The sequence below is a fragment of the Cervus canadensis genome, chromosome 15 (genome assembly GCF_019320065.1).
Source record: "Cervus canadensis isolate Bull #8, Minnesota chromosome 15, ASM1932006v1, whole genome shotgun sequence".
Lineage (NCBI taxonomy): Eukaryota > Metazoa > Chordata > Mammalia > Artiodactyla > Cervidae > Cervus > Cervus canadensis.
Genome location: NC_057400.1, coordinates 33261509 through 33284139, shown reverse-complemented (window position 1 = coordinate 33284139; position 22631 = coordinate 33261509). Strand labels below are relative to the sequence as shown.

General features: G+C 40.7%; 1 protein-coding gene and 1 non-coding gene across 6 annotated transcripts in view; both read right to left on the bottom strand.

The window, feature by feature from the left end:
• FMNL2 (formin like 2) overlaps positions 1 to 22631 on the bottom strand; it is a 327626-nt gene that overhangs the window by 179234 nt on the left and 125761 nt on the right. The gene's annotated exons all lie outside the window — the stretch shown is intronic.
• LOC122454119 lies at positions 5269 to 5375 on the bottom strand. The gene has a single exon (XR_006273328.1). It is a non-coding gene; the product is annotated as a U6 spliceosomal RNA (small nuclear RNA).

Sequence of the window (22631 nt, the reverse complement as noted above, 5' to 3'; positions counted from 1 at the left end):
ATTTCCTTTAGGATGGACTGGTTTGATCTCCTTGCATATGGCATAAGGCATAGAGAAGTGTTTTTTAAAAATACTCAAGTCATTCAGCTATTAAGCCAAAATTCAAATCAAAATGTCTAGATTACGAATCTATACTCCTTTTATCACATATTCTCACACACAAAACCCATCAAAGCCAGTCTTATGAAAATGACCACAGACATTTCTTCAGAAATGACATACAGATGGCCAATAGGCACATGGAAAGATGCTGAACATCACTAATTAGTAGAGAAATGCAAACCAAAACTACCATGAGGTATTACCTCACTCCTGTCACAATGGCCATCATCAAAAAGTTTATAAATAATAATGCCGGAGAGGGTATAGAGAAAATGGAACCCTCCTACACAGTTGGTGGGAATGTATATAACTGGTGCAGTCACTATGGAGAACAGTATGGAGGTTCCTCAGAAAACTAAACATATAGCTGCCATGTGATCCAGCAATCCCACTCCTGGGCATACATCCAGACAAAACTGTAATTCAAAAACATACATGCACCTCTATGCTCACAGCAGCACTGTATGTCCATCGACAGATGAACAGATAAAGATATGGTACATGTATACAATGGAATACTGCTCAGCCATAAAAAAAGAAGTAAATGATGCCATTTGCAGCAACACAGATGGATCTACCAGGTGGCGCTAGCAGCAATGAACTCACCTACCAATGCAGGAGATGGAAGAGATGCAGGTTCGATCCCTGCGTCAGGAAGATTTACCTGGAGAAGGAAATGGCAACCCACTCCAGTATTCTTGCCTGGAGAATCCTATGGACAGTGAAATCTGGTGGGCTATGGTCCATGGGGTTGCAAAGAGTTGGACATGGCTGAAGCAACTTAGCATGCATGGGTAGATCTAGAGATTATCATACTAAGTGAATCAGAAAGACAAATACCATATGATATCACTTCTGTGTGGAATCTAAAATATAACACAAATTAACCTATCTATGAATCACAAACCAACTCACAGACATGGAAAACAGATTTGTCTTTGCCAAGTTTGGGGTGGGGGTGTTGGGGAGGGATGGATTGGGAGTCTGGAGTTAGCAGGTGCAAACTATTATTGATATATGTATAGAATGGATAAACAAGTTCCTATTGTATAGCACAGGGAACTATATATTCAAAATCCTGTGATAAATCATAATGGAAAAAAATTTTTTAAAAGAATGTGTATATGTGTATAACTGAATCACTTTGCTATACAGCAGAAATTAACACAACATTGTAGCCAGCAGGGAAGCCCATAAATCAACAGTACGTCAATGTAAAACAATTTTCAAAAACAAAATCAACATTTTTTAAAGCTATAAAGGGAAAAAAAAATGATCATAAACTTCCCCTCAGGCTGATGAGTACCAGAGAACAAGCATGAGTAAGACTCAATGCATGACATTATCACATACTGTTCAGTATGAGTCCTGCTATTTGTGGAACAAATATGCTGCTTCAAGATACAAATGGAAAGGAATCCATGTACATGCAATTAGGCTGTATCTAGAAAATTAACATCAACTGGTGGAAAAAGAAAATCCTATCCTCTCCTAAAAAAAAGATTTTTATTGTAAAAGACAATACGCAGGTTCCAGTTCTGTGGATTTAAGTTGTTGTTTTTTTTTAAGGCATGCATGCTAAGGCTTTGTTATTTCTTCCTTTTAAAGCATAGTGTCCATTTAGGTATTTGAGACTTTCACAGGGACCTGTCACTGACTATTTACCTAAGATCCAACAGAGAAAGGTAAGAATGCTGCCTCGCGCGTCCTTAACAAGGCTCTACTGTGCTCAGCGTAGCCAAGGTCACCTGGGCAAATCCACTGGGCTCCTCTCCATGGTGAAGGAGTTCACAATTGAAATCAGTTTGTGTAAAGCTGGCCGAGGCAGTGTGATTTAAGAGGCAACTCTGAGAATTACCCAAATGCCTGAATGGAGTCATAAAGGAAGGCAGTGATTCCCCAGGCGAGCATTAAGGGTTTATTTATGCAACTAGTTTCCTCCATCAGTCTACCAAGAATGGTCCAAAAGCTGTAAGCTGAAAACAGGATATAAATAAAGCTTTTTCAACAAATGTTAATTTCCTAGAAGATCTATCAATTATTAGGTTGATCTGAACAACAAAGATGACATAACTGAACAATCCTACATGTAACACAAGTGTCTAACCTGAATTGCTTAGTTAATACAGTATGCAGGTAGGCTGTATCTACAAATTGCTTAGTTAATACAGTATGCAGGTAGGCTGTATCTACAAATTAGGGTCCCCTGAGAAGTTTCATTTAAAAGTATAGATGCCTAGGCTCTGCCCTAACAATTAAAGCAGAATCTCTGTGGAAGGTGAGATTTTTTCAAAGCTCCCCACTTGCAACACATATGGAACCAGGGTAAAAAGAAATACTATTTCTTTTAACAAAGTCAATATCTTGCTTTTTGGCTGTTGAAAGTGCTACATCAGTCAGAGGCATCATCTGAAAGGAAATGGATGATTATGAAGGAGAGGAAGTGTTAAAATTTGGTCAATTAAATATTTTAAGAAAATACAGCATAAACTGTTTTTTTTTTTTCTTCAATTAAGTTATCTCTTGGGAGATTTAAACCTTGAGCAAAAAGCTGTTGATAAGCAGCAGATAAATACAGAGATATTTTATCTAGAACTCTCCTACTGAAAAATAATTTTTAAAAACATAAACCTGAACTTCTTATACAGGTAGTATTTTCTTTAGAGAGCAATAAAAGAGTACCTACAATAAGTTTATTTAAACACCCACACAGAGGCTGACTGGCTATGCAGAAACACATACATTATGTTTAAAACCTGCTAACAGATATGAGAGATGTTGCTGTGTATTGCTATTGTCAAGTCTCTCAGTTGTATCTGACTCTTTGCGATCCCGTGGACTGTAGCCTGCCAGGCTCCTCTGTCCATGAGATTCTCTAGGCAGAATACTGGAGTGGGTTGCCATTTCCTTCCCCAGAGGATCTTCCCAGCCCATGGATAGAACTCTCATCTCCTGCTTGGCGGCGGATTCTTTACTACTGAGCCCCTGGAGAAGTCCATTCCTGTGGCATGTATTTTACAAAATTCAATGTGTGTATAGACACACAAAAGCCAAAATTTTGTTTCTACTATGCTCAAAAGTAAGTCATCCAGGAGGAAAACACCAGGTTCCTATCCACAGACCATCTGGGGGTTTCATTGGAAAAGCAAACAGTGCACTCAAGTCTGGCAATATTTTTTTTTAATGCATATATTTGGTTTTGCTGTATGGAGTTTTCTTGAAAATGCCTATTATCATGAATCCTAGGTCACTGCACAGACCAATTAGCCCTTCATAAATAGTCAGAAGACCCTTAACAGTCCCTTGGACTGCAAGGAGTTCAAACCAGTCAATCCTAAAGGAAATCAACCCCGAATATTCTCTGGAAGAACTGCTTCTGAAGCGCCAATACTTTGGCCTGATGTGAAGAGCCGACTCACTGGAAAAGACCCTGGTGCTGGGGAAGACTGAAGGCAGGAGGAGAAGGGGACAACAGAGGATGACATGTCAGGATGGCATCACTGACTGGATGGACATGAGTTTGAGCAAACTCCAGGATATGATAGTGAAGGACAGGGAAGCCTGGCGTGCTGCAGTTCATGGGGTCACAAAGAGTCAGACACAACTGAGTGACTGAACAACAACAGATGGTCAACATTCCCAGTTATTTTTGATATAGAAATTATCTAAGTAAACTATCTTGGATGCAACTCCTAATTCTAATTCAAACAAAAGGGGAATATTATTAGACTTATGAGTTGTAGCAGTTAGATTAGATCTGCTAGGCCAACAGGTAGTTGTAGTTTGATGCATCTTCAAGATTTGAGTCTGTCTGCTCAGGGTCAGCTACATCACCTAACCTGCCTCAATGTGGGATCCAGGTTGAAGAGGCAGTAGCTAGCTGCTGCTGCTGCTAAGTCACTTCAGTCGTGTCCGACTCTGTGCGACCCCATAGATGGCAGCCCACCAGGCTCCCCTGTCCCTGGGATTCTCCAGGCAAGAACACTGGAGTGGGTTGCCATTTCCTTCTCCAAATCATGAAAGTGAAAAGTGAAAGTGAAGTCGCACAGTCATGTCCGACTCCCAGCGACCCCATGGACTGCAGCCTACCAGGCTCCTCTGTCTATGGGATTTTCCAGACAAGAGTACTGGAGTCGGTTGCCATTGCCTTCTCCAGTAGCTAGCTAGAGCATATTTTTCTCATGGCAATCACAGAAGCACCACGACCCTATTACACTTAAGGCATCCTATTTAAGCCATCTGATTGCATCATTCATTTATATTTCATTGGCCAAATAGGTTACAGTCCAAGTTCAACATCAGTGAAGCAGGAAAAATACTCTCATGTAATGTAAGTCACATAGCAGAGGAGGAAAGTGAGACATTAAAATAATCTAATCTACAGCATCCATGATCCATAAATCTGCCACTTATACGACAAACCCCCAAAAAGGAGGATTGGTGCAAAACTGACACCATCACACAGACTCTAGAAATGCTGTATTTTTTTTTAAGTAAGGTGGCAATGAGGATGAGGAGCTCTGAAACTATGGGAGGAGCCAAAGAGAGGTTCCAGTGATGAAGAAGTTGTTGCTGAAGCACATATGAAATAGTTTAAATAGAACAGGTTCATGAAAACAGAATGAGAAATGCAGATTTTCTAAATTCATAATATTCTAGGTATAACTAACCCTAAGAGTGTGTGTGTGCGTGCGCCCGCGCACAGTCGCTCAGTCATGTCCAACACTCTACGACCCTACGGACTGTAGCCCGCTGGGGTCCTCTGCCTCTAGGATTCTCCAGGCAAGACACTGGAGTTGCCATTTCCTCCTCCAGGTGATATTTCAGACCCAGGGATTGAGCCCATGTCTCCTTGCATTGGCAGGTGGATTCTTTACCACAGAGCCATCTACGGAGCCTAATCCTTAACATATTTTCCATTATTTTATCTACATTCTGAGAAAGTTAAGATATTCAAACTCAAAACTTGGGATCTCTCTCGAGAAAATAGGATATTGCCTTATTTGAAGATTGCCTTATATTCAGGTTCATACAATTTCTATTGCTGTATCTGCTTTAAAATTCACCAGGCCACAAACAAATCTGGTCTTTCTACTTGGTCCATATAACCTTTTTAGTAAAGCTTGTCTGTCTTCATGATACTTTTTTTTTTTTTTTTCTTTTCAAAAAAATATGGAACGCTTCACGAATTTGCGTGTCATCCTTGCGCAGGGGCCATGCTAATCTTCTCTGTATCGCTCCAATTTTAGTATATGTGCTGCCGAAGCGAGCACTTCATGATACTTTTATCAGTAAATACAAAGCAATAAAGTTTCCTGAAATTCAGCTCTCACGCTGCATCTATTTTTATATCACGGATATTTGTTCCAACACTCGATGTTAAACACTTATGATTTTCAATGTAAAGAACTAGTCCTTACTAACACTTCACCACCAGAACACTGGAATGATGTTCTGTACTTCTGTTCTTTGCTGTATTTTACCTGTGTACAATGATAACTGAGATATATTTCCATCAGGTTTTTCAGACAATGTAACCTCAGTCCCCAAGGTCCCTGAAGGCAATAAAGGAGCCTAGGAAAGTAGAACTGTTTTGCTTTTCACTAGTTTATACACTGTGGCTCTGTATAAGATTTAATTTGGGAAACCAAGGTTCCATTTTAATTTTAATTTTTTTAACCACCAGTTATGAATTATCAATAGTGTTTAGACCATTTTATCCAAGGGCTCAAGTTTCCTGAGGTTTGATGTAGCAGACTGCGCTGACTTGGTAAAAATGACAAGTGGTATGAAGCAATAATGTGGCATTAAATTTAGAACCTGCTATGTTTACATGTATATAGTTTGTGAATATATATACACCATGCATCACTTCATTTAACCAAAGACACCTTTACTGGAAACATGTCAGACCATAATTATAAAGGATACAAGTCATTTTTATATTGTTATTGTCCAACCTATACTCAGTGTCCATCTTCTGCTTCCTCTGCTGTTAAAAAAAAAAAAAATGTGTCAGTGCAAAATTATATTAAGAACTCCACCTATTTGGGAATGACCAGGACATGAGAGGCTCCAAAAACCTAAATCAATCAATCAACAATCTGTTCAAGACTCCAGTCTTATTCGTTGTCTTTTTTTTTTTTTTTTTTTTTGAGACCCTGATTTGTCATGATCTCAGACCAACAGGAAGCAAAATTGAAAGGAATCAAAGAATCAAAACCCAAGTTTGAGACAAGGTGGGTAGCCCAAGAGCAAAATCTGGATACCATAGTTGAAGATTTCTCAAAATTCACCTAACCCCATGCCTCATTTTACAGATGGTGAAGAGACTTTTCTAGTTCACACAGGTATTCCTTTAGCTCCCAGCCATCTCAGAATTTACTAAGGAAACTTTCAGTTCCACAAGTGAAAGCTAACGATGAGTTGACTTTTCTCTAGTAAGTTTTTGTGGATTTAAGGAGCTCACAATCGCCCTATATTCTCTGTTAACCAAGGCAGTGAAGTATTTTCTTAATTATGCAAGATCAGTATGACCAACTTTCTGACTAGGGAGGGTTATCAAGCTACTTTGCCATATCTTTTCAGAAAACTTAAACATTCCCATACTTTTTGTGTCTAACCAGGGGCATTTCCATGTTTTGGGAACTAAACAGTGTTTATAATTCTGATGTCTGAAGACTGCGAAAGGTCAAGATCCAGATGATCAATGCAACTTCCCAGATAGGAAATCCTGCCTCCAAATTAGTCAGACAAGGGACTCACCTCTCAACCCAGACCTCTTCCCATGAGCTCTTATTCCTTAGAGGTGAGGATTTCATGGTCAGCACAATTATTATTTCTCAAAAACCCCATAAACATCTGTCAGACACTAACTTCTGGCAGGGTGTTCGGTCTTGAGTGGAGAATTCTTATAGAGTCTGGATGACCTTTGTGCAAGTCAAAGTCCATCCCTCATCTATAAAATGTTGGGAATACTTTTATGGGAAAATATATAGAAAACAAACACAAATGGCTAATAAAAATATATCACCAAAGACTAAAGATAGCTGGTCCTTTAAGGACAGTCATTCCTAGAATGGTGCAAGCTTGGGTATTTCAACCAGCTGCCACCAAAAACTCTTTGATAGGAAGTCACGTTGTTGACATCATTCACAGGCTCCTTAGGATACCATTTAAGGCAGAAACTTTGAAATGAATTGTCATTGTGTTCATAAAAGAGAAGGGACTACTCCAACCCTGAAAACCATGATATGGCAGGCGCCCCACTCAACAGATAGCTGGCCTTACTAAAAATGTATAATCACCCATGATGTTAAATCTAAGATTGAGCCCATTTTCAGTTTGAACACCTCAGTCTAAGAGGCTGAACATCTATCCTCATCCTCTCGATATTCATGTCTAAAAATTAAAAAGAAATAAAACTAACAGCTTTCAGAGTCATTCACAGGCAAACTAACATCCCAGAATTTACTCAACAGCTACAAGGCATACAGCTTGTACTTTTTATGGATGCGACCATGAATCAGATACAGATCCTATCTCAAAAATTCTAGTACTCTATCACCATGCATTTTACATTTGAATAGCAGTTACCAGTTTTTGAAAATGATTTAACTTACTCATCCACATAATTATTAAAGGTGAATTATTTACATAGTTTTCTTCTTTTTTTTTATTTTTTATTTTTTTAATTAATTAATTTATTTTTTCAGTGGGTTTTGTCATACATTGACACGAACCAACAATAGATTTACACGTATTCCCCATCCCGATCCCCCCTCCCACCTCCCTCTCCACCCGATTCCTCTGGGTCTTCCCAGTGCACCAGGCCCGAGCACTTGTCTCATGCATCTCAACTGGGCTGGTGACCTGTTTCACCGTAGATAATATACATGCTGTTCTTTCGCAACATCCCACCCTCACCTTCTCCCACAGAGTTCAAAAGTCTGTTCTGTACTTCTGTGTCTCTTTTTCTGTTTTGCATATAGGGTTGTCGTTACCATCTTTCTAAATTCCATATATATGTGTTAGTATGCTGTAATGTTCTTTATCTTTCTGGCTTACTTCACTCTGTATAATGGGCTCCAGTTTCATCCATCTCATTAGAACTGGTTCAAATGAATTCTTTTTAACGGCTGAGTAATATTCCATGGTGTATATGTACCACAGCTTCCTTATCCATTCATCTGCTGATGGGCATCTAGGTTGCTTCCATGTCCTGGCTATTATAAACAGTGCTGCGATGAACACTGGGGTGCACGTGTCTCTTTCAGATCTGGTTTCCTCAGTGTGTATGCCCAGAAGTGGGATTGCTGGGTCATATGGCAGTTCTATTTCCAGTTTTTTAAGAAATCTCCACACTGTTCTCCATAGCGGCTGTACTAGTTTGCATTCCCACCAACAGTGTAAGAGGGTTCCCTTTTCTCCACACCCTCTCCAGCATTTATTGCTTGTAGACTTTTGGATAGCAGCCATCCTGACTGGCGTGTAATGGTACCTCATTGTGGTTTGATTTGCATTTCTCTGATAATGAGTGATGTTGAGCATCTTTTCATGTGTTTGTTAGCCATCTGTATGTCTTCTTTGGAGAAATGTCTGTTTAGTTCTTTGGCCCATTTTTTGATTGGGTCATTTATTTTTCTGGAATTGAGCTTCAGGAGTTGCTTGTATATTTTTGAGATTAATCCTTTGTCTGTTTCTTCATTTGCTATTATTTTCTCCCAATCTGAGGGCTGTCTTTTCACCTTACTTATAGTTTCCTTTGTTGTGCAAAAGCTTTTAAGTTTCATTAGGTCCCATTTGTTTAGTTTTGCTTTTATTTCCAATATTCTGGGAGGTGGGTCATAGAGGATCTTGCTGTGGTTTATGTCGGAGAGTGTTTTGCCTATGTTCTCCTCTAGGAGTTTTATAGTTTCTGGTCTTACATTTAGATCTTTAATCCATTTTGAGTTTATTTTTGTGTATGGTGTTAGAAAGTGTTCTAGTTTCATTCTTTTACAAGTTGTTGATCAGCTTTCCCAGCACCACTTGTAGTTTTCTTCATTTTATAGATAAGTAAATAGGTTTGAAGAGATTACATCACCTGCCCATAGACAGTAAGCTGTAGGGATGTAGCCTCCAAAAAAAAGACAAAAATCCTTGCAATCAACTCAATGATACACATAAGACAACACTAACACCTCCTTCAAATGGCTATGTGACTGTTTTCCTCCACTTTCAGGCCTTCAGATCAAGCACTGTAAAGTAAAAGCTCCACAGCTATTAATATATAGTTTCACTCAGACCGAACTAATGGTCATTAACGTTCATCCACAAAGGTCGGTCTACACATGCATTTGAAATAAGTACTGACTGCATCTTCATTATATCAAATTACTTAAGCTCATTTTCCATTTAATTAAAATGCTTTGCAGTGAGAGGTACAACTCTTCAACCAACATTCAGATAAAAACGGTTGTGAGTCACAGAGCCAGGGGCCTTTCCTGATGTCGGAATGCAGGGCACAGGGCAAGACCGCGAGACGACATTCTGCTTAGGAAAGCAAGGTGACACAAGAGCAAGACAGTTCCTTGGTTTGGTTTTAAGTAAATTTGGCCTCTCATGAAACAAACTCCTGAGGGGCAGAAAATCCCAAATGGGATAAAATCCACAAATATTCATGGTCCAAGAAATTGAGTATGTGTCTTTCTTACACTAAGAGTTTCCTAACAGAGGAGTAATGTCAATATTTTCTATGGAGACCTTTCAACGCTTGGTCTGCACACACAGTATGAAATAAAGAGCGAAAGCAACTATTCAGACAGAAAGAAAATGCAATCTTTGGCCTTGATTTTTTTTGGATATTGTAAGCCAAAGGAACTTTGACTCATAACATCCCCACAATTTTCTCAATTCTCTGAATCACCATGGGAGTACTGTATGTTAGACACCTCGGTAAATTATCAAGAAGCAGACCATAAGCAGTATTTGGGGGACTCCTCGATCCCCTGTGTGCCATTCCCACAACTGAAGGGCAGCGACTCAAAGCCCAGATATACAAATGTATAGGCATTAAGAAAAAAAAATTCACACACAAAAACTGCCTTGATTTTATGCAAGGCATAAATTCTTTTTATTCTATTACTATATTTCTTTCCTAGACAAGTCAAAAGATCACAACCAACTACCTACTATGGAGATTCCAAGACCCAATCTTGATGAAGTGAAAGAAAGTGAAAGTTGTGTCCGACTCTCTGGGACCCCATGGACTATACAGTCCATGGAATTCTCCAGGCTAGAATACTAGAGTGGGTAGTCTTTCCCTTCTGCAGGGAATCTTCCCAACCCAGGGATCGAACCCAGGTCTCCAGCATTGCAGGCAGATTCTTTACCAGCTGAGCCACAAGGGAAGCCCAATCCTGATGAACAGCTTGGGGAAAAAAACACTTCACTGGGTCTCACAACAACACACAGCGGACCTACACCAAGAAGAAGGCTCTACACACAGGCCATCATAGTTCCCCAACGAGGAACTTGTGGTATATCTGCAACTTCCTTAAACATCTATTTTTAAAATTATATGTACATTATTCCTCTTCATCTTCACCATCGCCCTAAAAGCAGATATCATCATTTGCACGTCTTTATAGATGGGAAACCGAGGCTCAAAAAGGTCAAGCAACTTGCCCTAAGTTACATAATCAGTAGCAGAGTTACAATGCATAAACAAACCATGTGACTACAAAGGGGACTCTAGGAATGGTATAATCATGACACAGCACATCCAGGATCCCTTATCTGAGTCCAAAGTAATTCAGAATTCACAATTCTTTCAGAATTTAGTAAAGTAACAAACAGCAGGAGGTCCTCTTTAATCCTCACAGTGGTGCCTGGATTGAAACGGTAGACAAAACAGTAGCAGAAACGATGAGCTCACTCAGTTAGATAAGTCAAGGCTGTAGGTAGCCTGACTTTAGCTGAGGTCAGGGTGACTGCCAGGCGAGCTCAGGTTTGGCCAGGCTCTGCCCAGCAATGAATTACGGTAAAAGAAAAACTTTCCTGAAGCTTTTAATCTGAAATACGCACCAATACAGAGTTGCAGACCTGTACAAAAGAGCACAAATTGAGATACAGGTGATGGAACTGGTTTCACATGCAATAACTGGACATCAAGAGCCAGTTGATTTTCTATCATCAGGAATTAGAAGATACTAATGACGGATGGCATTACTGACTCAATGGACATGAGTTGGAGCTAACTCTGGGAGACAGGGAAGCCCGGTGCTCTGCAGTCCACGGGGTCGCAGAGAGTCAAGACATGGCTTAGCGACTAAACAACAATAGAAGATACTAACCCAGGTACCTGAAGACATTTCAGGACACCACTGGGAGGTTTCTATTTCAACAAATATGTCTGATTCATAAAGCCTCCACTACTGGAACAGTGAAAGGCCAGGCTGATCAGAGTGATGAAATCACTTAGCCAGACCCTATTATCATAAGAATGTCGCTATTATATTGTCACTTTGTGTTTGAAAGGAAACTCATCTTTCTTCCAGTGGGTAGTGTACAACCCAACCTAGATGACAGCAGGTCTGATGACCTGTTCTCAGATTTGGCTGTGCTCTGGAATCCTCTGGGGCACTTCCAGAAATCTCAATGCCCGGGTCCCACTCCTGAGGCTGTGATTCAACACGGGTTCAGCATAGGGTTCAGCCTGGTATTCGACAATTTTAAAAGCTCCCCAGAGGGTATCTATTATGCAGCTAAGTTTGAGAACTGCAGGGTTATAAGACACAGGCCAAGATGGGCTCCTTGTCTCAAAGAAAGGCCTTGACGATGTCATAAACAGAATACCATTTTCCAAAATACCATCATCTGGAACCTCAAACTAGCTAATAACTGGCCTCCAAGTGATCCTGCATAAGAAAAGGTTCCTATTTATAAATTTCAGGGAGTGTGAGAAGGCAGGGTTAAAAGTTTCTAAATCTAACCACAAGGAAACAAATGTTAGCTCCAGCTCTGGAGCTGGGCGGCTTCAGACCCCAGCGCCGACCCCACACCCCCACTGGACTGGACTGAGAGCTCCTTCTTTTGCTTATTTTTGGTCCTTTGCTTTTTTAAGGCACCCTGCAGTCAAGTGCCAGGTACAGGAAACTAAAGAGCTTTCTGGTAAATAATTTGCCTTTCTTTGTCAAGAAGAATAAATATATCTTACTTGCTCAATGTAAACAGCCTCTCACTCCTCAGAGGATCAAAATGAGGGGCTGAACAGCCTCACTTTGTTTAGTGAAGAACATGATTTGTAACTGCATTTTCCCAAAGGCAGAATGTGGTCCCAAACTGCCAAGGGAGTTAGACTCAGATCCCTTGGATGTTCAAATGGTACAAAGGGCAAAAATGAAAGGCCGGCTCAGATAAAACTAAGACAACAGCCTCCAGGACTTCTCTGCACGCTCTTTTTTCTTTTCTTTCTTTCTTTTATTTAATAGCACAGCTTGGGAAATTAAATCTTCCGAACAACTTAGTCACATTCTTTGCCTCTTTAGACATGAAAGGGAGGTCTCTTATGTGAAGCCAAACATTCTCCAACACTTCCACAGAACAGGGTTTGGTCATACTATGAGAAATCAAGGACAAGGCCAGCTAACTGTTAGTAGGAAGCCAATCCTCCACTTTGAAAAAACAATTACATTAACAGCCTTCATTAAAAGAACATGCAGCTCTGAAGTTCCTGCTTTCCCGCTTTCAAATGAGACTTGTATACGTTACACTTTCTCTAACTCGATGTCAAATTAGCTAACTTGGGTCTCCCATTCATGTTATAACCAGAAAATATGATTCACTCCTTCCTGGAACTATATATGACCATTAAAATCACTTTAATTCCATAATACAATTCAAATCCTGCATACAAATCTGGAATTAAGCTTGCAAAGGGAATCTAGAAGTGGCATTGTGAGAAGACTGTATTATAAAAACCTGTATTGGCAGAACTATGTATTCATTATGGCCCTAGGAGGAAAACCGGTTGATGGGTATTTTTTTCATTATAGAGTATTATTTATAGCTTCTAAACTAGGAAAAGAGAAAATTTCAACCTCCTTTATAGATAGTATTTTCATCTTTACCAGTTTTTCCTCTGCTTAAGACCTAAAACAAATGTCCTAGTTACCAACTAAGATTGACAAGTCACAGACAACAATCTTTTAAATACTGTCATCTAAATCCTCAAGTAAGAAAACAGCCAATAATAATGGCTAATGTTTATTGACCAATTACAACATAACAGACCTGTTCTAAGGGAGATATACATCATCTGAAATTAAGGAACATGCTCAATTAATATGATGACTAAATAAGCAAGAATGGAAACCGAATCCAAGCCTCCACTTTCCAAGTATATGCCCTACGCACTGAATTATTCAGCCTCAGACACCACCTACCCCTCAGACAGCCACCTTCATCCTCTACAAGAGAGGATGGAAAAGGTTATCCTTAATGCTAAGAGTTATTCAAGTTATTTGAAACTTTTAAAGCAATAATGAAAGCAATAATGCAGACACAAAGCAAGCATAAGGGTAGAAAAGAGGAAAGAAACAGACAAATTAAGACATTCATTTTCAAAAAGCTTTCATAGGAATAAACTCAGCAAATCCAGTGTCTCCGTTTAATGTACTGTTTCAAATCCAACAGCAAGTAACTCATCTGTAATTCAGCACAGGGCCAAGCGCAGGGCATCACAGATTCACTGTGGTTCTCTAGGACGATGTTATGCTGCTCTGGGAAATTCTCCGGATCCTTATACTGCTCCCATTTTACAACGGAAGAAATTCAAGGACTGAGACATTAAAAGCAAAAAAAAAAAAAAAAGATTATGAGAAGAAAAAAGTAGTAAGAAAAATTAGAACATGTATTTTCTGACTCTAAATTGCATGATCAATTAAGCACAGAATTTGAAACTACTGGTCCCTTCAAGAGGAGTACAAGGACACATGAAGTTCAGCACTTCCTTCCAGGTTGACCAGCTACTCAGAACCCAGGCAAGAGGAGCTGAGGCCATGAGAGTGCAGAGGAAAGCTCAGGAATGGTGGAGAAAGAGAGAGGAATGAACTGGGCGAGAAGAGTGTATACAAGGCATACAGACACTTAGAGGGCATGTGGAAAAAGAAATACTGACCAGGACGCTAGAGAAGAGTAGCCAGGGTTGAGGGTAACAGAGGAGGGGTGGGGAGGCAGCTCTGTACCATCACTTGGGGCGTGTGGCTTCCCAAGGCAACACACTCAATTTTAAAGATGCTGCCTGCCTCTTGGGTGTCACGCACAACAGCAGGTCTGAATGGCATGTGTGTAGGGCTCCTCAGATCACAACAGAACTGGTGAACAGCAGGGGAGAAGGCCGGAGTGGGCAGAAGAGGCTGGCCATGAGAGCTTCATACATTTAACTCAAATCTGATCAAAGGGAAAGAAAAACAAATCAGGTGCTACAGTGAAATTCAGCAGAAATGGAAAACTCCTCTTGACCAAAAGAGTAATTGACACATGTCAATTTTTTGATCACATGATATTCCAAGTGGTAATTTATTCAAAGGCCATAAAGCATTGTGAATGTGATACCCAGCTTATTATATATCATTATTATTGCATTTGTACCCTAAAATAACATGCCAACTTCAACACAAGTCATCAGGTTACATTAGCTCTCCCCACTGAATCAATATTCACAGGCAGCTGCCACCAGCAAATCACCCATTCACTATCTTTCAAGCACTCGCTTTAGTAAACGTATTGTTCTACAGAGGAACATTCACATCTATGATTCAAAAGAGCACTGCCAAGCAGAATTATAAGGTGAGCCACATATAGAACTGAATTCACCAGTAACCACATCAAAAAGTCAAAAGGAAGTGAAATCAATTTTAATAACAACATTTTAGATATGCTGGTTTAAGTAAGACATATTATTTAAACATGTAACCAATATAAAAGCTATTAATGATACAATATGGAAAAGAATGCAAATTCTGTTTTCAAATCCTGAGTATATTTTACACTTAGAACATATTCCAACCCAGATGCTAAATTCTCATCAGATATACTTATGTTTAAATGTCACAAAAGATCCAGTTGAAATAGGGCAGCTTTACATACCCAAATTGGTTCAAACATAGTTTGTCTGTTTTAAAATTTAATTAAAAGTGAAATGAAATGAAAATGTCTGCTCTTTAGTTAAACCAGCCACATTTTGATGCTCCATAGCTATGTGAGGCTAGTGATTCCTGAACTGGATAGCATTGTTCTAGATCCATACAAACCCTCTCTTGAGGAAACTAGGCAGGAATACTGTCATATATCAGGGAAAGTTTATTTGTTAAAGTAAGGCATCAAGGGAAGTAATGAAGTCAGAATTCTGCACAATCTCTCAAATAAAGACATCACTGTTAAATCAAAGCCATGACTATTCTATGTCTTCTCAGTCAGAGGCTATATCAGTCCTTGCATGATCACTTGGGTTAGCAATTTAAGAGCAGCAGTGTAGATCTGGGAGCAGAGGCTCTGGAGACTAACTGCCTGGGCTTAGAATCCAGATCACCAGACATGGCACCTCGGGCATGCAGCTCAACTTCTCTGTGCTTTGAGTTCCTTAATGGGATGACAGTGATGATGGTGATTAAAGTACCATGAAATAAGGTGATTTTGAGAATTAAATGAGCTAAAACACATAGCTGAGCACAGTGCCAGGCACACATTGAGAGCCCAATAAAAGCATGCTACTGGCCTGCACCACCTTTCACCAAGAAGTAAAATGCTGCATGGCAAAAACCCACTGTGTGAACATGCACACACTGGAAAAAGACCACAGTTCTCTCACTAAGAAATGCCAACCAGAACAGACCCTACAATGTTAACAACTTCGGCAAACAAAATAACGTCCGCATAGACAGTTCTTTAAACAGTGTATACAATCAGAACAGGGTGCCTAGGATCAAAAAAGATGCAGCCTAACTACACAGGATGAATCATGGGAGAAGCTCTGTCAGTCTCCATGTGCAGAAAAGAGGGAGGCAGGGAAGGGCCAGAGAGTGGGAGAAGTACCGCTCACCAAACAGAACAAACTCAATCCCAAGTGTGAGCACATGTGGTCTTTATTAAGTCTGAGGAGTCTGGTTACATCTATTTTGAGACTTTTGTGTTTTTGTAATTTCAGTTTGCCAAAAGGAATGACAATCCATCAAGAATTACTGATGAGCAGGTTCAGCACAGAGAGAAATGTTTTGGCACTTCCAGGAAAAAAAGAGCGGGATGGTGGGGTGGATGGGCAAAGTCCATGATCCCAGCTCTGTTTGGGCGGGGGGGGGGAAGAGCCAAGTTACCAGGAAAAAATGAGAAGTGAGATTTTTGCCCAGACACCAGGCTTCCTCGGGGGTTAAGCTAAGGTGATATCAGTCTGGGGAAGTAAACACAGGGTGAGGCTAAACATGAGAACACTATGACTTCTCTCATGGCAGGAGCAGCCCCCACTGGCTCTATGTGAGGCTTCCCAGGCTGGAGGCGGAGGGACAAGGGAAGAAGAAATGATCTTCAGCAGCACCAGAAATTTCAGACACAAAACCCGAGCAGCCTGATACTCAAGAAGAGAAGCCACAGACGCACCGGCACCAACCCAACTCTACAAAAAGATGTGACCAGTCCTCCTGGCCTCCGGCTTACAGCACCTGGAGGGAACAGCAGATGTTGCTATGCTTCTTTGGGTCAAACTGAGAACAAAAATCTCTTCTGTCAAGTACAAAGGAGGAACTCTGTAAGAATTTATCATGCTTAGAGCTCCAGAATACCACAGTCACTGGGCTGTCTACACCACCATCTCCTTTCCCAACTGCCCCTCAACGCTTAGGAAAACTTGAGAGGTCTTAAGAGGGAGAAGGACAAAGGGGGCCAAGTGTTATCAGAATGGCCCGATGCCATTTTCATTTCATCAGGTGACTTCAGGTCCACACTTCAAATCCAGTTACTGGCCAGACTCCCGGCTTGATGACTCAGTCCAAAGTGGTCCAGACTGTGTCTAGCATTACTGAAGAGCTAAAGCGGTAACTGGCGACAGAGAGGCTATAAAGGGTTAAGGGAGAAAAGAGAATTCCAAACCCTTCTTGGAAATTATCTCCGTCTCCCTTGGGGCTCAGCTGGTAAAGAATCCACCTGCTATGCGGGAGACCTGGGTTCAGTCTCTGGGTTGGGAAGATCCCCTGGAGAAGGGAAAGGCTACCCACTCCAGTATTCTGGCCTAGAGAATTCCATGGGGTCGCAACAAGTCAGACACAAATGAGCAACTTTCACTTCAAGAAAATCCTAAAGAGAAAATAAATGAAAGAAATGAAGTTTGGCTGATAGTGAAAATGTTTTCTCTAAAGGTGGTTTGCAGAATGACAGGGAGTCACCTCAAAGCTGGCCCAGCCCTGGCCCATTGAGAGGTACCGCCCCTCCCTCATCACAGGGCAGAGGACCCAAAGGGCGGCCAGATGGAGGTGCCAAATGACAGGAGGCAGGCAGGGCTCAAGGACTGTCAAGTCCTGTGTCATTTTCCAGCCTTCCAGAATCTTTTCAGTTCTTCCAACTCCATTTTCCTCATTTGTCTACTAGGAAATTCATCGTCATTGTGCATGCTTAATCGTGTCTGGCTTTTTGTGACCCCATGGACTACAGCCTGCCAGACTCCTCTGTCCATGGGATTTTTCAGGCAAGACTACTACAGTGGCTTGTCATTTCCTACTCCAGGGGATCTTTCCAACCCACGAATCAAACCTGCGTCTTCTGCACTGGCAGGCGGATTCTTTATCACTAAGCCAACAGGGAAGCCCACTAGGAAATTAAGGTTCAGAAAGACCTAGGTCATGGGACTAGTTAGAATAAAATGAGGATTAGATCCCAAGGTTTCCAATCTTTGTCCAGTGCTTTTTTCCACAATATCAAACTGCTTCTTGAAACAACAAACCATAATACTCTATTTAGCAACTTTCCCAGTAATCATTTGGTCCCTGTCACAAACCCTCATCTCCATCATTCACTGATGCTTTCATGAAGGACAGTCTTCTAATCATATCTGCATGTTTCCAGAATGGAAAGGAAATTCCAAGGAACCCCTTACTTTTGCTGTGGATATAAGGCCACAGTGTCCTGGTGCCTATACATTAAGACAAGTGTGTTGACATTATTCTTCCATGGAGGAATTGTGACCTTTCTTAAGAGAAGCAAATACTTCCAGCTGACAATGCTGAGCCTTCTATTCACTATGCAAACTGTTTCATTTGGGCAGGGGGAGAACAGATCCATTGTCACAGTCTGGCATAATTACTGGGGTTGAAGTAAAATACGTCCTTAAAGAGGAGCAAAAACAATCAAAACACAGCACCATTTGTTGTTGTTCAGTAGCTCCATCATGTCCAACTCTTTGCAACACCATGGGCTGCAGCATGCCAGGCTTCTCTCTCCTTCACTATCTCCCAGAGTTTGCTCAAACTCATGTCCATTGAATCAGTGATGCCATCCAACCATCTCATTCTCTGTCACCCCCTTCTCATAACACCATACTTGGACTCCTATCTGAAAGTCTCATTCAGGATACTAAAAGGGTCACATGTCTCCCCTCATCCCCCTGGATTCCTTCCTATACTATGCCTTTATCCAACTTGAACCACTTAGTCCTTGTGGCCTGCTGACCTGGAACATTCCAGCAGTGTATTGCCAAATCTAGCTAGTTCTGCTCTTGGGCTCCTCTGTACTGCCCACCAGATACAGGGTAATACTTAACAGTTTTCCCTTCTCCTGCGGTTCGTTCTCCAACACATCAGACTGTCTCATACCTCAAGTGCCTTAGCACATGGTACTCACCTCCCAAAAATGCCCTGTCCCGCAAGTCTGCCCAGCTCCACCTCTGTGAAGTCTCCCCAACCTCCTTGCCAGTTGATCACTGGCTCTGCGCTATGAACCTTTGCTGGTTCTTGTTCACACGTCTATGGTTGCACTCATCACACTGACACAAGTCATGGAGGACTTCTCTACTAAGCTGTTTACTCAAAGAGGGTAGCACTTGTGGTTCTTTTTAAATCTTTGTACATCTTGTGCCTAGCAGTGAGGAGGCAGGTGAGTGTCTAGAAAATAAAGCCATCTTCCCAATTCTATAAGCTTCCTGAGGCCACAGATAAGGGTACTTTTTTTTTTTTTTGCATTCCCCCCCACAAAACTGAGCACAAATGTCAAAGGCATAAACAGCAATGGCATGCACACGGCAGCTTATTTCTCTACGAAATAGGACAGGCAATACCCAGAGCGGCTCTTAGGGAAATGCTCTCAACCTCACTGAACTAGAGGACTTAGCATCTGAACCTCCTCCTTGTGGACCGATCTGTTTCCACTTCATTTGTGCTAACTCATTTTACACTCAATCAAGTCTGCGCTAAGATCCAGGGTTATCCTCTAGGGACAGGATAGTGACATGGAAATATGAAAAGCTCATCAACAGGCAAATGCCAGGAGAAACCTTCCAGAAAGTGTATTCTGCTCCCTTTTCCCCCAAACAATTTCACTGGAGTGGACAAAGTTCAGTTCATAAAGATGCATTCCCAAGGAGTGACAGAAACCTTGAAAATGATCATACTCAGCAAATGGGAGCCAAATAAAAAATGTCTGCCTCAAGTTTTTAGAAAAATTATAAGGCTAAAAGAAGAACACGTTTAAAGCTAGCCAAAGAAGAAGATAACAAAACGACTCAGCAATCAGTTAAAAAAAAAAAAAGAAAAGAAAAGAAAAAATATTCAAATAGGCCTGCCTAAAGCAAGAGAAGGGAAAGAAAATACATACAGTATTTGAACTTTAACCACCATAGAAGTCAAATACCTAATTCTAGATTTAAAATACTCTTCTTCAAGGGAGAAGGAGCCAGAGAAAATGGAAAACAATATTCAATTATTTATTAACTAATTCAATTCAAACTAAATTCTGGATGACTGGCACTGGTATCTCCAAGACTCCCTAACAGAAGAAGACAGTCTCAAAGCTGCCTTTGCACAGCAAGCTCACTGCTCTTAAAGTGAGAGACGTGTGAACAGCAATATTTTCCAAAGCTGTTTTTACTCACAGTTTACTTGAGACTGAGGAAACAGTCACCGTCTCTTTCAAGCCTAAACAAAAGAACTTCAAAGTCACTAATGAATCTTGCCACCTCTTGGTACCACTGATAACGAAACGCAGGAGGCACTCGGGCCACAAGGATATGACTTTGGAGCAGATGTTACTGCAAGCTTTGGAGCAAGAGCCCGTTGGTTCAGATCCCAGCTCTGCCTCTCCTAAGATGCGTGACCATGAGCAAGTCACTGAACATCAATTTCTTCAATAGTAAGATGGGGTAATAAGCGCTGTTCCCAAGGTGGTGTGAGAGTTAATTCCCATCTGCCATATGAAAAATAATTTTACTTATTTAAAAAGAGTCAAGGAAAAAATCTTAATCTCATAAGCATTTCAAGTATAATTTCCAGAAGTATAGTCTTTTATTCGAGGCAAGGACTTTTTTCACAACAATTCTATAAGTTATAAAACAGGCAGGTTTGATCATTCCTGTTCTGGCAACTAGAAATCAGATGCACCAACTAACTAGCTGCTTGGCTCAAGGTCACCAAGCTCATATGTTGTAACAGGAAAAGAGCAGAGTTCTCCCAACACCCAGCACAGTGCTCTTTAGAGGATCATGAATCTGTAGGGACTACAAACATCCAATTGTTAATGAGATTTTTTTTTCCTAAATATCAAAAGAAACATTCTTTATAAATCCAAGCACAAGGGCTCTATTATGGGGAGAGAGAAAACAAGCCACAAACTGGAGGAAGCTGGATACTCTATATTGCTCTGCTTATGTGGTGGCAGAAACACGAGATCCAGGTTGAAGCCACGACATTCGGCCCCCCAGCTGTGTGGCTCTCAGCAAGTGAGCTGACCTTTGAGTCTCTTATTATTAGCCAAATGGGAATCACTTCTCTTCTGTCTAATGACCAGGATTCTGAATGATCCAAAAGGAGCAGGTATTCAGTAGTCTTAAGAACCTAGAAAACAGCAGGTACTGATTTGTTTTTTTTCTTTATTTGTGCTTGTTTCTAACAAATTTCTGTATGATATGAAAAGAAAACAAATTTATAAAAAGCCAGCACAGATCTGCTCCTGAGGAGCTTTAGAAAATTCTAATAACTAGGTCACCTACACCAATTAAATGAGCATGTCTGGATGCGGTAGCTGAATATGTGCTCAGTCATGTCCGACTCTTTGCAACCTCATAGGCTGTAGCCCGCCAGGCTCTTCTGTCCATGGAATAGCTCTCCAACCAAGAATACTGGAGTGAGTTGCCACTTCCTACTCCAGGGGATCTTTCTGGCCCAGGGATCAAACCTGCATCTCTTGCACTTCTTATATTGGCAGGTGGATTCTTTATCATTGTCACACGGGAAGCCTGAATATAGGTGGTTTGTTTTTTCCAAGATCTTCCTACAATTGCAATGTGCACCAATGTTTGAGAACCACTGGTCTATGCTGGTCCCCACTCAGTAAAGTCTTGTTCTTTTCTGTCTCTATTAATACATGCTCCTTTATGAAACTTTCCTGCAGTGCTATCCAATATGGCAGCCACCAGCTCCATCCATGTGGCTATCTAGTTTTGAACTAATTAAAACTAAAATATAGTTTCTGGTTGCACTGCCACACTTCAAGTGTTCGAAAGCTGCACAGGGCTAGTGGCTCGCTTACTGAGCTGTGCCAATATAGAGCATTTTCATCGTGGAAAGCTCTACTGGACAAGCACTGCTCTAGCCCACACTTCTCTTAACTGTCCATTACAAATACACAGGCATTCATTTTTATAATACTGGGCTTCCCTAGTGGCTCAGACAGTAAAGAATCTGCCTGCAATGTAGGAGACCAAGGTTGGATCCCCAGATCAGGAAGATCCCCTAGAGAAGGGAATGGCTACCCACTACAGTATCCTTGCCTAGAGAATTCCAACATACCATCTTCAACTTTTAAAATACTGAAGGTGCATAAAGTCTTGTCTCAACATCTAAATCTGCGCTGTCCAGTACAGTAGCCACTAGTCACATGAGGCTACTGGCACTTGAAATGTGGTTAGAAGGACTGGTGAACTGAATTTTTAACATTACTTTTTAATTCAAATTTAAAACAGATGTTCACTTCAGATACTGGGCAACTTTAGTATGTGACTACTTTTCCGACTGCATTTTGTAATCTAAAGATCCAGTGTTTCCAATGAAAATTTAACATCCAAACTGAAATGTGCTTTAAGGGTAAATCAAACAACAGATTTTGAAAAGTTAGTATTTTTTTTAAATGTAAAATTTCATTTGTAATTTGTATACTGAGCACATGTTGAAATGATAATATTTTATATTGGGGGTTATTTATATTAATAAACAAAAGAACAAAAATCTTGACTTTTAACACCATTAAAATTAATTTCACCTGTGTCTTTTATCCTTTATAATAGGAAGGATATT